Consider the following 16902-nt stretch of genomic DNA (forward strand, 5'->3'; position numbering starts at 1 on the left):
GGAGACAACTAGCATTGCTGACTCACCCCAAAAGGCTCTACAAACTTTAACTTGGCACTGAGGCAGCACAAATATAACATATTAACAAGGTTAATCAGAACAAAGATCCAAGGGAATGACTTTTCAGAGTTAGTTCAAAGGCATGTTTGAAAAGGAATGTTGTTTTCACTCTGACCCCAAGTTAACTCCTGGGACATTGTGTTGTCTGCAAGGTCCAAGTGACTTGACCTGGTGTCACATTCCAAAAGTTATGTCATCTGTACTTGCCTATCCTTGTGCAATCAGGACAGGATTGCTCTCCACAAGGGGACAACAAACCTGGTGGTTCTAGTTTTCTAACAAAGATTATAAGAGGTAGATGAGTCCCATAAAACAATGAACATTCCTCAATTGTCAAAAAGGGTGTTATTGGCCATACATGAATGCCAACTCACTTTTCCTAGTATAGCCAATTGCGAGGTTACAAAACTAACCCAGTTCCCCTCTCCTTTAATATGTGTCAATAAAAAGGGTGTTAAATTATCTTTCCATGATCTATTTCCCAGGTCAGTTTTTTCCCCACTATTTCAAATTTTCTTCTATTTATTTCATTTTTTACTTTGTTTTCTTTTTTCTTTTTCTTTTTGGTATTACAAATTTATTTTATGCCTAGCATGGCATGCCCACATCAGAGAAGCTGCTGTGCTCTGTGAGTAAAGCAGAATTGAAGTAGCTTGAAACAAACCCAAGATGCACAAATTTAGAGAATCCACCCCAAATGCCCTCCTCAACAATTTGTGCCTGACCTGTGGTAGAACATTCCCAGCTCATATTAGTCTCATCAGCCACAGTCAGACACATTGTAAATTAATTCTAGCATAGTGATGTCACCTTGGTCCTCTTCAAGAAGGGACAACCAACCAACCAATTTTCAGAACAAAACAATCATCTCCATAACGCTGCACAATAAAAAAGTTGATTACACATGAAACTACAAATCTACTATGTACAACCTGCTATTTCCTCCAAATACACCACAAAATTATCATGTAAATTTCTTGTTTTTTTCTATTTGTTCTTCCCTCCCTCCCCCTGCCCCACCCTAGAATCGCTACAAATAGATACAGAAAGTCATTTACATTAGCCACAAATAGCTACACATGTAAAATTATTCTATACACACTTCGATTTATCACTTCTTTCTCTGGATACAAATAGTATCTTTCTTTGTATATCCTTTATTTTTAATTTGTTTATTTACAAAAGTGAAAAATTACTTAGTCGCTCCAAGTCTTTCTTACAACATCGCTGTTACTGTATACAGTGTTCTCTCGGATCCGCCCCCTTCGCTGGCCATCATTTCTGGCATTTTTCACAGCACACTAGTATTCCATCCCAGTCCTACCCCAGAACTTGTTTGGCCATGCCCCTAATGGATGGGGAGCCCTGTAGGTTCCAATTCTTTGCCACCACAGGGAGCTGCGGTAAAGGAACCGTTCACAGTCAAAGTTACAATGACTATTTGGGAACTTCCCTCCATCTTATTTTTACTCACTCCTTTCTTTCGCAACCGCTCTTCTCCCCCACCCTCCCATCCCCCTCCTCCAAGGGTCCCACCCCCACCAACATCAATTCTCGCACCCCTCCAGGACGCCTTCCCTCACCCTATCCCCCAGCTGTCTCTATATCTTTTTAAGACTTCCCAGGGGTGGGGAACCTTCGGGCTCGACGTCACACGGGACCCTCCAAGTGCTGAAGTGTGGCTTGAGGACCTAGAGGGTCTCATGTGCCCCCAAGGCTGCAGGTTCCCCACCCCTGTTCTACACCCTTCCAGATGCGCACTTTACACCGAGACCAGCCCTCCCCCCGCTCGCTTCCTCTGCATTACTTCTTCCTTTCACGCCCCACTTTTATAATATAATTGCTCCCCTTTACCTTTTCTAACCCAATTGCGTTTTTCAGAATCACCCCACATGGTACAAAACGTTCTCGATCCCTCCTTTACCGCACTCATGTGACCTGTGCAAGCTCCTCCCCGCTCACAGCCCCAGCCCGGGATCACTTCCATCAGCACCGGAAATGGAAATGGAAAAGCAGTTATTCAAATCCACTTTCCCTAGCTCCAAATCCATTGCTCTTTGCTCTACCCTCCCTACCTCACCCATCAAACTCCCTCTGCTGAAAGCTGAGTCTGCTGAGAAAGAGGCTGAACATTCAGGTCCTGATGAGGCGCCAATGAAAATTCATTCCTCTCCCTTCCTTTGGAGATCTATGCTGTGACTGGGGCAATGCTTTAAACCTCCAACACTCAAGAGTGATGCCCTGGTCTCACAGGAAAAGTGTTGGTGGTAGAATTTCAGGTCCCCAGCCCGGGCAGCCCTACCAGGGGAATAGTCACCACAACTATAAACACAGAAGCCCAGAATGCTGGCACCACACCACAAGAGATCCACATTCTCAAGTCACTCGGGAAAGAGTAAAAGTGCTCTTTAATGGTGAAAGCTTTTTACAAGCATGGGAAGGGCCCTTGCTGCCTGTACTTCGACCTGTGCCTAGCTGTGTAGAGGGGGACCATCTCCACTCGTCCTGATCTATATCTTGCCACTGAACCCAAATGGCTCCAGAAGAGACAATGAGACTGGTGACCTTGCACAGCCCCCCTCATTTAAATCCAATTCACTTATTACAAGTCATGGCATCATCTTCTGGATATGATGGTCCCCTTCCAGAACAAAGGACAAGCAACATATCTGTGAGTAGTCTGAGTTGCCCCACTAGGCAACCAACTGGTCAGTTCCAGGTGGGCAACTTAGCTCCTTCCTTCCTGTCTTCCTTTCTTCCTCCCTCTCTTTTCCTTCCCCTGCTTTTGCCTTTCCTTTTCTTTCCCCTTTTCCTTTCCTTCCTCTCCCTTCTTCCACATGGGATATCATGGCACTACAAGGTGCCCTGCCCAAAGGAATGTAAATTTTGATGGCTGAAATCTAGCAATTTATCTTGGGGTTTACTGGCTAGATTTATTTCTTAAAGACCATGCCTTAAACCCAATTCACTCTGGCTGTCAGTGATTGACATTCAAAGATTAGACAGGGATATTGTGCAGAGCATTGGAGGTCCTTTCCAGGCTGAGATTCTAGGAGTGAACAGCCATTTGCTGGACATCTTGGATTCGGTGACCATCCTCTATCTGATTGCTCTTTCTCTGTCTCCCCTGCAGGCTCATTCTCTTTCTCCTGCCCTTGAGCTCCCAAGGTTCTATCTTCACCTTCTATTCTTTCTCTTCACTCTCTCCCTTGATTCTCTCTTTCACTTCCAGACTACAATTAGATCCTCTATTCAGATGATTCTAAGTCTACAAGTCTACATTCTAGATCAAGCTGTTGGTTAACTTCCAGTCCAGAATGTGTGATTACCTTTGACTAGCTGCATCTTGATGTCCTAACTATCCACATCCTGGACTGAAATCATCCTTATTTCCCCAAAGCTACATCCTTTCCCAATGTGTGCCTTCATCTCTTATTGGTACCACCATCCTCCCAGGCAGCATGACTCTAAGTGTGGGAGTCATTTTTGACTCAAACCCCCTCTGTTGTCCTCATAGCCAGTCAGTGACTAAGTTCTTCTTCTTCAATCTGTCTCACATCTGTCCAGTTCTTTCCACCCTCACTTTCCTAGCCCTGGATGTGTGTGGCATCACTTCTCATCTGGACTGTTGCCATACTGTCCTGCTCAGCCTCCCTGTCCCACCAATTCCATTGATATAGGCTACCAGATTCATCTCCCTAAAGTAATTCTGTGACACCATCATTCCCAAGTTTAAGGATATCCTACATTTCCTGTTACTTATAGGCTCCCTTCCCTTCCCTGGACCTTGAGCCTACTGCACTCTGGTTGCCTCATTAAAGGGGTCATGCCCTGACTACTTCTTAAAGAGGTCTATTCAATGAATGGGCTTTACCTCATCCTAAGTGAGTACCTGCATAGACCTTGGCCTAAAGGAGAAGTCCATCCTGGGTCATCTCCAGTCATCCTGATGAATATCAGGTGACTGGATTCAGATAGCTCTGGAGGAGCAGTGAGGCTGGTGACCTGCACAGCCCTCCCTCCCTCAACACAAAGTCAAGTGCAAGTCTGATGGTATGGTCTTCTTAGGCAATGAAGGACAAACACAACAACAACAATCACTTACAGGATAAGGTCCCAGCTCCGTAGCAGACAAGCCCCCAAAGAACCAGGTCTCACCCTTTTTAAACCATCTTCTCCTATAGGTCCCTTTATACATACTATCGTTTCCTTTTAAAGTGGACCATTCAGTTTCTCAAAAATGCTCTGACTTGTTGTATATGCAGAGCTTTGCTGTATATGGGGTAGTATAAAGAACTTTGAACTTGGAATCAAAAGACCAAGGTTCAAATCCCAGTTTTGCTTTTTGTAGCTGGAGGTTTGATGTCATTTCACCTCTGAAGGCTCAGCTTACTCTTCCATAAAATGAGAGACTCTGAATAGGTAATCTCTAATCCCTTCCAGTTCTACACCTCCATGATACTCTGCCCAGAATCCTCTCCTCCACATCTCTAGCTATTAAAATTTGACACATCTTTCGCTTCATGTACACTGGCTGCTATCTCCTTGACATTGCCTTCCAAATTGTATCAAGGAATAAGGTTGTCAGTATTTTCCTAGCAATGTTGGCACAGAAGGTGCCCTGCTTGATGACCACAGATTTTTTTTTTATTTGCTTGGCTGTTCTGCTGTATGACTGAACAGAGATATTAGCACAGCTCACATTATCCATTAAGACTCTTCAACTTCTGGAGGGTAGTCCCTGATAAGTATGGGTTATATTTGATTTCCTTTGAGACCACTATAGCTCATTCCAATTCAGCAAGCATCTCTTCAGCACCTGCTGAGTGCAAAGCACTGCACCTTCTTATTGTGAGATTTGTAATTTGATGATCTCTCTTTGTAATAATCCAATGCTCAGCCAGAAACTTTTGGACTGTTTGATGGGAATCGGTACCATCTGTGGATATGGTGAAAAGAGCCCTAGGCTTGGAATCCCACATCCTGGGTTCAGTCCTACTCTCCTGCTTAATTGCTCTGGGAACTTTAGCAGGTCACCGTCTCTCTCTGAACCTTAGTTTCCTCCTGGGTTAAATAAGGTATTTGGAATGAGATGATGTATGAAGAGTCTCTGTCATTCTAACTCCAACATTGTAAGTTCCCTTCCAGCTCTGATATTCTGGGATCATGTGTAATTCTTGTGTAATATGTGTCATCATGTGTATTCTTTCTGGCTTGAGAATATGTGGCCCTGTTGCCATGAGAATGCTTTTCATCCTGGAGGTTCTGTTATACCTTGGTATTGCATGATTGAATTGACAACTTGGATTCTTAGTCCATTTTTTGGTGATTGGTTAGTGGAGCTCAGGCCTATGGAACTTCTGAATGAATGGATAAACTCAAGTTTCTGAACCTGTTGTGAACCTGTGCAGCACCCCCAGGAGGCCCGGTCTGAGCAGCTGGCCTCTCTCTCACTCTCATGTCCTCTTCACTGATTGCAATACCATTTGGGGGCTCACCTTCTTCATCTGTAAAATGGGAGTAAACAATACCTAGGTAGAAGGTGAGGCTTTTGTCAAGTAACTGGTGTGCAGGACATGGTGGAAAACTTTTTTCTCATCTACTGGTAGAGCTGGCTCTTTCTACAACTTAAAGAGAACCATGGGCTGTGGTCATTCTCACAAGCAGCACTATTCTAGGCATCTGAAGGGAACAGTTCAACTATTGAAGTACTTTGAAGATAGGTAGGTGGAAGGGATTTACCTACTGAGAAGGAACAAAAAACAGACTCTGACCCCTACTGCTAGGCTTACAGAGGAGATTGGTGGCCACCTACATGGTGGAATGGAATTCACCCCAGATGCTCTCAGGGATTATTCATGCCTGACCTATGGTGGAGCATTCCAAGCTCATATTGGTGTGATCAGCCACAGTCAGATACACCATACTTTGCTCCTCACAGTGGTGTCATTTTGGTTCTCTTTGAGAATGAAGGACAACAACCAATCAACTCTATGTCCACAGATATACCAGGAAAGAGCTCAAAGATTCCAATCCAACTGGGCTTTCGAAATCCTCCTTGAAATGACTGGGATAAATTATTATCAAAGCTCAGTTAAGCTAGCAAAGCATGATGGCACGCATTGTTTTAGAACCCTCCATTTTCTATTTCTTTCATACATTTAGAAAGACTTTCTGCAATTAATTTTCCTAGGCCTGGCATACGCAAGAAGAGATGACCATTCCAGCTCCATGTGGAGTTTTTCTTCAGGACAACTACAGTATGGAAGAGTACCTCTCAATGTTGCCAAAAACTGAGACTCATTCCAAAAGTATTGTGGGAATCCCTTGTAGAAATGCGTCAAGCTTCAGGTTTAAACCATACAGGAAGAAGCAAAGCACATGGAAGCAAATGGCCGAGTTTTGAGACCAGTTAGGAACAGGTGATTACAATATGCAATGCATGAAACAGTAGTGGTGAGATTAAGAAGAGTTAGTTTCAATATTTCTTTTCTCCTTTTCCTTCAAATAATTTGTTGAAGTCATGTCCATGTGTAAGCTCGTTGCCCTTTCAGACTGACTTTTTATATCAAAAAGAAGCAAAGACAGAAATCAACATGAGATTTGCGTATGAAAACTCTTAAAAGCAGTTGCCAAAACTTTGCCCTTAGACAGGGCCGTGTCATCCTAGTCAGATCACTTAACCCTGTTTGCTTCAGGCTCCTCATGTATAAAATGTGCTGGAGAAGGAAATGGCAAACTGCTTCAGGATCTTTACCAAGAAAACCCTAAATAGGTCAAGAAGAGCCAGACACAGTTGACACAACTAAACAACAACAAGGGCAAAGTCAGCTTTTTCAGTCTTTTTCACATGCTCATTAGTTAATGATCAATAGGAGAACTTTGAAGTTAATTACTGAAATTAATTAACCATGATATGCACCCCAAGAACTGTTTTATGATTTGGGGACATATTTACTGGTTATGGTCTGACTGGCAGAGATGAGATTTTAGTTATTTTCCATAAGCCTGAGTAACATTTCTCACTATGATGACCTGGTATTTTTAAAAAATTAATTAATTTTTAGTTTTCAGCATTCATTTTTATAAGATTTTGAGTTCTAAATTTTCTCCCCTCCCCAACACAGCATGCAGTCTAATGTAGACTACACATGTATAATCAAACATATTTCCACATTAGTCATGTTGTAAAAGAAGAGTCAGAACAAAAGAGGAAACCACAAAAAAAGAAAAAAGAGAGAAAATAGTACGCTTTGATCTGCATTTAGACTCCATGCCTCTTTCTCTAGATGTGAGTAGCATTTTCCATCATGAGTCTTTTGGAACTGACTTAGATCATTGCATTACTGAGAAGAGCTAAATCTATCAAAGTTGTCATGACAGCTTTTTTTTTCCTCCAGATCTATTTATTTATTTGTTTTTAGTTTTTAACAATCACTTCCACAAGTTTTAAATTTTCTCCCCTTCTCTCCCCAAGACAGCATGCAATCTTATATGGGCTCTACACATGCATTGTTATTAAACATATTTTCACATTAGTCATGTGGCATAGAAGAATTAAAACTACTGGGAGAAAGCATGAGTAAAACTAAGTAAAAGCAAACATGGCAAAAGAGGATGTAGCTGCTTCATTCTGCATTCTGACCCCATAGTTCTTTCTCTGGGTGTGGATGGCATTTTGCATCATGAGTCCTTTGGAAATGTTTTAGGTCCTTGCATTGCTGTGAAGGACTACGTCTATGTGATGACTTCCTAAACCAAACTTAAAAATAACTCATAGCCACGAGTAGTACAAGAGGCTGTGTTTCTGTGCTCTGACACCCTCTGCCTGGGAGGTAGGGCAGAAGAACTTCAGAGCCCAGATGACAAGGAGCAGAATTACAGAGTCTTCTGCCAAACCTAAATTAAGGACTTCTGCCCTTTCTCGCTGCCTCATTGAGTCATTAGTTTCTACTTGCCCAATTCTAATCTTTATCATATTGTTTTCTTCAGTTAACTTTTGCATCTCCTTTTCTATCTGAACAATTTTTCCCTTTAAGGAGCTATTTTCTCCAGTTAATTTTTGTACTTCCTTTTCCATTTGACCAATTTTCCCAATTAGGTTTTGGGTTTCCTTTTCTGTTTGATCAACTCTTCCTTTTAGGGAATTATTTTCTCCAGTTAATTTTTGAACTTCCTTTTCCATTTGTTCAATTTTCCTTTTCAAAGTGATGTTCTCATCAGTGAATTCTTTTTTTATAATTTTAAAATCATTGGCCAGTTTTTCTTCTATTTCCTTCTTCAGCTGTTCCAGGAGAGCTGCTTGTGCTTGCGAGAAGTTCATAGTCCCTTCTGAAGTTTCAGATGGAAGTACAGTCTCAGCTCTGACCTCTTTGGTGTTTGTGTTTTGGTCCTTATCCCCATAGAACGATTCTATGGTTTTTTTCACCCTTCATCTGCCTTTTCCTGTTCATGATGTTGACTGAGTGTTGTAGCTTCTGGTTCTTTCAGTCAGAAGCTACAGAACTTTGTGTTGAGCTGATGTGTGAAAAAGCTAAAAGCAGGTTTTTGTTTTTTGTTTCCCGGATCAACCCTGGGGTTAACTTGTTAAGTGTGTGGGAGGAGTGGTCTGGTCACAGGAGATCTCCTCAGCTGAACTGAGGAAAAGGCAAGCTCTGGGGATGGTGATCCCAGCTTCCCTATTGTCTTCCCTTTTCCCCTGGAGGGCTGAGGCATGCCTAGATGCTAATGCATGTTCCCACCCCTCCTGGCTCCTCTCCTGGCGCTGAGGCTTGCCTGGGTCTTAGTGCAAGTTTTCTCTGCCCTGGGTCCTCTGTCCTTCAGGTTCACCTCTGCCACAGTAGGAGGAATCCCCCTTAGCTATTTTCCTAGCCTCTGGTGTTATGAGACTATTTGCTCCCTTCTGCTGTTCCCGCTGATCCAGGATTTTTCTGGGGAAATACTTTTATGGTTCTTTCACGGTCATCAGGGGGGAGGAGAGAGCATTTACTGATCACTCCGCCATCCTGGCTCCCGGAAGTTCAAGTAGGTGACTTACTGAAGTTTAATCTTCAGGCTGAAGGTCTCAGGAGATGCTGCGCTGATATCTGGCGCTCAGCGGCTCTCACTGGCTTGGTTCGGCTTGTCTCCCGCTCCGCCGGTTCCGCCCCCCGCTCTCAGGCTTCTCGGGTCCCTCCCGCTCCGCTGCACTGACCTCACTGTGCTGTGCTCTGGGGGCTCACCCCCGTGGAACAGATCCTTCCCGTGGACCTTCCAGTCTAACCTGGACTCCGAATCCATCACAGTCTGTCTCCCACTGGATTCCGCACCTCCAAAATTTAGTCAGATTCTCCTTTCAGAGGTATCCAAAGGAATTTGTCCAAGAGCTTAGGTGAGTTGTTGCTCTCACTCTGCCATCTTGTCTCCGCCCCCAATTTCTGCCCTTTCTCAAAGAAGATAATCACCTCTGCTGAAAGCATAATGAGTCTGAAAGAGGAAATACCAGAGACAATAGTTGCCTTGGAGAAGCAAGCCCAGATGAAAAGATGAATATCCCAGCCTCCATTGGAATAGTCCAATGGAACAACTTAATCAAATCCTTCATCTAACAGATGAGTAAACTGAGGTACAGAGAGATGCAGTGACCTGGCACTAGATCACATAGCTAATAAGTAACAAAGTTAGGATTCAGAGCCAGGTCCTCTGACTCCCAATCTAGCATTCTCTTCTTCTCAGTGGGGAAAGAACTTTTTAAGTCCTTAAGTATTATGACAGTGAGAATTATTATTGATGCTGGTCATTCAGAACCCATATCACTTGTCTCAAATTAGGTTCTGGGAGGAAGGGAAAAGTAAAGACTTGGGTTCTATCCAGCCTAATGTCGTGGGCTGCTGGGTCGCTTACCTAGACCAGGTCTTCGGTGATCAGCCAGATGAACATATGAGAGAAGAGACCACCAGAGTGAAGCAGAGGTGAAGGCTTTATTTGGCTACATACCAGCAAGCAGGGCAAGCTCCCCCAGAGAGAGCCCCCCCTTCTCAGGCTTTCCCTTCCCTACTTAAGCCCCCAAAGCTGCAGGGTTCACTGGTGGACAGTGCATGCTCCCAGCCCATCAGCCAATTAGAGTGTGGGGAACAAGGGCATGCTCAGACCACTGACCAATCTCAAGGATGGGATGATCTCCCTGGCACATTCCCACAGAGAAGAGGTGGAAAACAGGATGTAACCCGTCTCACTTTCTCAATTCCCAGATGCAATCCAGGGGGCCTCGTGAGAGCTCTGCAGTTTCAAGAGACCCTCACCTTTACCTGACCCAAGACTGTTCCTGTGAGACTGAGCCTGTACCCTCACATCTCCCCTTTTTTGTTTGGCGTGGAGCGCATGTGGCCTTAGAACGAATAGTGGTTGGAGGCCAAGTGGGTTAGGGAGGCCTTTAACATATGGATTATCGCCCTTAATCATTAATGGAATAACTGAGCATAAAACAATTACAACAAGAAGAAGGGTGATCACTAATCCTAAAGCATATTTTCCCAGGCATTATATTCATAGTGGAAGAAGTCTGCGCCACCTGAGAAGGCTCAAGGTGATGATGTGCCTCGGTGGCAGCTTGTGCCATCTGGTTAATCAGTTAATCAGATCCTGTAACTCATCTATCTCTAAGGTCAGATTTTTCCCCTCGATGATCCCACGTAATTGATTCTTAATTTGTTCCCAAGTAGGGTGTATAGTTTGGTTATATACCAGGGGCCTGACACAAATCCAGGAGTACTGGTAATCGCATTTTACCACCAGCCTCTGATTTATTGCATCAACCTGGTCTCCCAATGCCTCGATCACCAAGCCCATGGTTCTGATGTTTCTATATACCTCATCATCTATCCTTTTCTGTATTTGCAAGCCCACAGTGACATTTCTAGCTAGTTCCTCTATGAAGGCAGCTTGCTGTTGCTGCTGCTGCACAGCTGCGATGACCTCTCCAAGGCTCACGGAAGATACAACTATCTCTATGAGGGTGAGCACTCTGAAAACCACACAGCTAATGCATCTCTTAACTCTCTTCAGGAGCTGTTCGAGAACTGTGTCAGCCCAGCTGGCCTGCCACGGTGTTGTAACATTAACTATTAGGGCAGTCTGTGTGTTTGTTTTAACAAGAAGATAGTGGCATTCTGATTTGTTTTGGGTCCTATGCATTCACTAATGTTGCAATTTGTACAGGTGATATTGTACAGCCCTCCCATTAGAGTGATACTAGCATTCGGTCCCCAAAGGAAGGCATTGAGGGATCCAGTGAGGGAAGCTCTAACCTTGACCTCATAATAATTTTTGTCAGAGCCATTTTGGTACAAGCCTGTACCAGTGTAGTTATTTCCCCATATCGCTTGATCTTGTGGTGTAATGACCCAGTTGGATTACAATGCAGTGAATATAACTTGGAGAGGGCTGATTCTCCCATTGGGGTGCACTCATACCAGGAAAGTCAGTGTCTCATTCTGACTGAATTCTCTATGCCATGATTGAAAAGTATAATTCTTCACTGTGAAACATTCTCTACGGGAGGTGGCGCAGTGCATGTGGTGCAGGAGAGGGCCCCAGGGTGTAATTCAGGTATGGGCATGGTGGAAATGGGAGTTTGCGGGGCTTCACTGAGCAATCCAGACTAGTGGTGTTGGGAACTAATAAGGACACTGTCTCGGTGGAGGGCCACCCTCCCAAGCTGTAGGAGTGTGTTAAAGTCTCATTTCTTAGCACAACACAGGTGTCCATAGTCACCTTACCACCCCCTTTCGTTATGCAAATGGGCTTCACGGCCAAGCATGTGAAGTTCATGCAAAAGTTTGTCATTCCCATGCGTCCTGGATCTGTGATGTCAAAGTCCTCCTTCAGCCACTAGGAGGAGTTGCTTTGACGGACAACAGGCGGCAACATGTCAGTCCACTCGACGAGGACTGGCCATGGTGGATTTGGCAGGAGCGCCCAGTACTGTATCAGCGTGGCAGTGGTCAGGATCGGTGCCCTCCCCCTCTGAGTAGTAAGGTCAGGGCTGTAAGCAGCAGACTCAGGAGGTGCATGGTCCTTTTCCAGGGCCTCCAGACCCGTTGCTTCCGGCATCTTTGTCATCTCCTTCCACCTGCGGATCCTTCTGATGGGAATCCACGTAAACCCTTTTCCTGTGGAAACACAAACATACCCTGGACCCCATATTAATACCTTGTATGGACCTTGCCATTTTCCTGAGACCATGTCCTTTATCATGGCCCATGTATCTGGGTATCACTTACAGCCTGGGTATCACTTCCCCTTCGGGTTTGCTGTGGGATAGTCACAAAATGTCTCATGGCTGCAGTAGTGTGTGAGTTTTTTGAAAGATGCAAGAAGTTGTGTGTATATACAGCTGTGTTGAGCTCTGATTGTGTCAGGTGACCTCTTCCCCTTTTTGTTTTGTGAGGATCACCTTTATGGTGGAGTTGGCCCTTTCCACGATGGCCTGGCCTTGTGGATTGTAGGGTATTTCTGTAATATGTTGAATCCCTAGGTCGTGGAGGAAGTGTGTAAAGGTTTGAGAGGTGTAAGCAGGACCGTTATTTGTTTTTATTTCTAAGGGTAAGCCAGAAGTGTTGGACAACCTTAGTGGTAGATTCTCCGGACTGTAAGGTTGCCATAAGGAATCTGGACCATGTGTCAATTGTCACATGTATGCACTGGCCCTTAACATGGGTAACATCCATTTGCCAAATTTCATTGGGTGCCATACCACGAGGATTGACGCCTTGGTCTGGAAACTGGTAGAAGGGAATGCACTGGAGACAACTCTTGACGATTTTCCTGGTCTGTTCTAGAGTTATCCCATATAATTTACAAAGGGCTTCTGTAGCTAGATGGAACCTATCATGAGCCTTTTGGGCCCTTTCCTGCGGTTCTGTAGTGTGCCCCACTAGGTATAGTGAACTATCTGCTATCTGATTTCCTTCAAAGATGGGTCCTGCGCCATTGGTATGTGAGTGCACATGTAAAACATAGAAGGGATATACCCGATTACTAATTGTGGTTAAGAGCTGCTTACACTGTGAAAAGATGGTGGATGGTGGACCAATAATCTATGATAGAGTCCTCGATCCATGAAATCAATAAGGTTGCAGACTGACTGTCAGTAATGATGTTGTTGGATGTGCCATTATATATCTGGAGAGCTTGGACTATGGCTTCCAATTCATTCTGTTGTGTAGAAGTGTAGGGTGTGTTGACTATGTACACCTCTTGGGTGGCTGAATTATAAATGGAGGCCTTCTGATGTTTTGTGGCATCTGTAAAAATGTTAGGCCCCTCTACTGGGTTGGGGGAGTACCTTTTTATTGGTGTTGGGGCCCACTGTAGCAACTTTTTGAATAGGAAGGTCGAATTTGGTTTCCCCTGGTCCCACTGGAGTATTGTGGCCCAGGAAACATGGCTCTGAGCTAGCTCTTCTACTAGCTAGGTCTTGGAGGTGAGTGTAGCATAGAGAATTGGTTGTTTTGGGGATTTGTGGGTAGCTCTTTTCACTGCCTCTAGTGCCAACCACCCTAGAAATTCCCATTTATCTAGTAAACTGCTTCCTGTTTTACTCAGATATACCTACTCCAGGGGTTTCTCTTTTTGCTGTATGATGGCATAAAGAGGTGTAGTGGAGATAATGGATACCTCCACATCCTTTCCTGGGTCCCACCAGACTGTGATGGACTTCAAAAATTGTTTCTTTATTGCCTCTAAGGCCTTGGCTGCTTCGGGAGTCAAGGTTCAAGGGGAATTTAAGGCGGAGTCTCCCATCAGTAGTAAATAAAGAGGTTGCATGAGAGGTAGGGGTATGGGCACCTTTGATCTTATCCATTGAATATCACCTACCAGTTTCTGAGCATCATTGAGTGTTTGGATCTTTATATCCCAAATTTGGGGTTCTGGCTGAATGATGGTGCCCTGTATTTGATATCCCAGATATTTGTAAATGGGTCCTCTCTGTATTTTTTCAGGTGCAATGACTAATCCTAGTCTGTGATGGTTCCTCTGTACTGTTCAGAAATACTTTATTAGTTCCTCGAGCTGGGGTGCAGTTATGAGGATGTCATCCATGTAATGGATGATCCTGCACTGGTACTGCTGTCTGAGGCTTTCTAGTGTTTGATTAGCATACCATTGGCAGATGGTGGGCCTGCAGCTCATGCCCTGGGGCAGTACCTTCCATTGATACCTTTTTGTGGGTCCCTCATTATTGGGGTAAGGCACTATAAAAGCATATCTGGGACAATATACTTTGTTTAAAGGGATGGAGAAAAAGCAGTCCTGAATGTCAAGGATTATAAGTGGCCAGCCATCCGGGATGGCATTTGGAGAAGGGAGGCCTGTCTGCAAAGCTCCCATGGGCATGAGAGACTGATTTACCTTCCTTAGGTCCATGAGGAACCTGAACTTCCCTGATTTCTTTTTTATGACAAATATGGGAGCATCCCAGGGCAACTGTGATGGTTCTACATGCCCCTTTTCTAACTGTTCCTTAACCAATGTTTGTAGTGTCTGGAGTTTTTCTGGAGTCAAGGGCCATTGCTCCACCCAAATCAGGGTGTCTGATTTCCAATTCAAGGGTGGGGACTCCAGTGCAACAGCAATGGCCCTTACTAAAAATTTGATAGCCTTATCCCCAGGCGACTCATGATGTCCCTTCCCCAAATGTTAAAACTCAGCCCTGGAATCACCAATGGCCATACTATTCCTTGGTGATCCTCTGCCTCCCACTTCACTGGGTGCACCGTCTCCAGGGTATTCTGGGACCCTCCTACTCCCCACACTGGTCTCTTGCTTTCCCTGAGCTTCCAGTGTTGGGGTACAGAGCGGCCTCTGAGGCAGGTCCTATCAGCTTCAGTATCAAGGAGGCCAGTCATGGGAATCCCATCTAGCCATATTGTACATTCCAGTCTAGTCTGTCCTATTTCTCTTAATAGGTGAATTTGGGCTGAGTGTTTTAAGGGTAGAGCTATAGCCATGGGGAGCTGATTATCTATCTAAGTTGGCTAGGCTACCACATTAGAGCATGGAAGGGCAGTGGTGCCGGCGGGATAAACTCCAGTATACATAACTACGGGTGTGTATGAGGTGTTCTGCAATATCAGGGATTCCTCCTGTACAGGGTCTCTCAAGGGGATCATGGCAAACTGATGAGCTGCAAGCTGATATTTTTCTAGGCTGTAAAGGTGTTGGGTTCCCTCCTCTGTCCCCATAATCTCTTGTATTCTCTCTCCATGGGACCCTCCCGAGCCTCGGCCAAAGGGTACATTTTCGGGGCCCTCAAGGGGCCCCTTGCCTCGTTTCCTGACCTCCTGCATTGTTTGGCTAGGTGACCTGGCTTTCCACATGAGAAGCAGGGGCCTTGATCTTTCCCCGCTCCTTCCTTTTGCCTACAGTCCCTCTTGAAGTGTCCCGGTTTTCCGCAGCGAAAACATTTTTTCTCCAGAGTGATGTTACTTAAGGCTGCAGCCAGACACTCCCTTTGGATTTGCACCATGTACACCTGGCTCCCTACCCTATTACATCTCTCTGTCATCTGTTCAACGGAAGTGTTTTTTGGCAGTCCCAGCATTGCCTTTTTGCAATCATGATTATAATTTTGCCTTAACAATGTCTTCAGCACTATCTCCATCCCTTGACTCTCCTCCCCCATGTCTCAGCCCACTGCCTCCTGTAACCTAGCCACAAAGTTAGTAAATGGCTCAGTGTTTCCCTGCATGACCTTGGTCATGGGGAGTTCCCTCTCCTTCTTGCAGGCTATGGTCTTCCATGCGGCAATAGCCATTCCTGCAATCAGAACATAGTGCCCTGTTCCTGATCTTTGCAAATAAGCCTGGGAGGCCTGAGCCCCTAGCCCATCGGTGGCATCCTTCACCTTCTGAGAAAATTCTGACACCCAAATCACATTCTGACCTGGAGTAAAGCAGGCTCTGGCCAAGCTCTTCCAATCATTAGGGGTCAAGATGAACTGGCCACATAGAGTCTCAAGCAAAGGTGAATTAAGGTGAATTAAGGCCATGCTTGGCACAGGCCTCTTTGAGAGCTGCCACTCTCTTCCACTCTATGGGTATGTGGCTCTTCCGAACCCCACTGGGGGCACTGGGGTCGGCTATCTCTACCACAGGGAATGTCCCTACATCTTCTCCATCCTCTATGGCTTTCCATACCCCTTTTTCTAGACTGGACCCGTGGCCCTAGGCGTCTGACAGATAGAGTGTCCAATATGATGGGGTGGAGGGAAGACATGGTGCATGCTCCCCAGCATCACCTTTCCCATCCACCAGATGGTGCACCGGACCTATTTTTGCCCTGCACTCCCCAACTTCCCCATTTTCCTGCCAGGGTCCACTCCCCTTTCTGCCATGCTCCTTTTGTTTTCTTCCCAATCCCATTTTGGTCTCTCTGGGCTTTTCAGCAGGCCTTTTATCAATCCAAATATCAGGAAATCTAGGTCCTCCAACTCCCTGAGACACTGCTGTTCATAAGCAGTCATTTGTTTCCCAACCACTCCCCATCTTTCTCCTGATACTCCAGTGTGCTCAAGCCATGGCGAGACCTTCCATATCTTATTACAAAACTCGGAGGTCGGTCAGATGTACCGTGACCTCCACCTTCTTGCACTTCTTGTAGAGTGTCCTAGCCCATACCTCCTGCTCCTCTGGCTTTATTATTGGCAACTGATTCCCCATCCTGCCTTTTTCCCGTGGGTTTCGGAAGCTCACTCTTCTCCCCTTCCATAAACAAAGTTCGGGTACCCTCTCTCTTCAGCCCCTTCTGGATTCCTCGCCACCCAGGATCTCTAGCACGGTCCCTGTTTGGGTGCCAACTGTC

The sequence above is a fragment of the Notamacropus eugenii genome, chromosome 1 (assembly GCF_028372415.1).
Source record: "Notamacropus eugenii isolate mMacEug1 chromosome 1, mMacEug1.pri_v2, whole genome shotgun sequence".
NCBI classification, from domain to species: Eukaryota; Metazoa; Chordata; class Mammalia; order Diprotodontia; family Macropodidae; genus Notamacropus; species Notamacropus eugenii.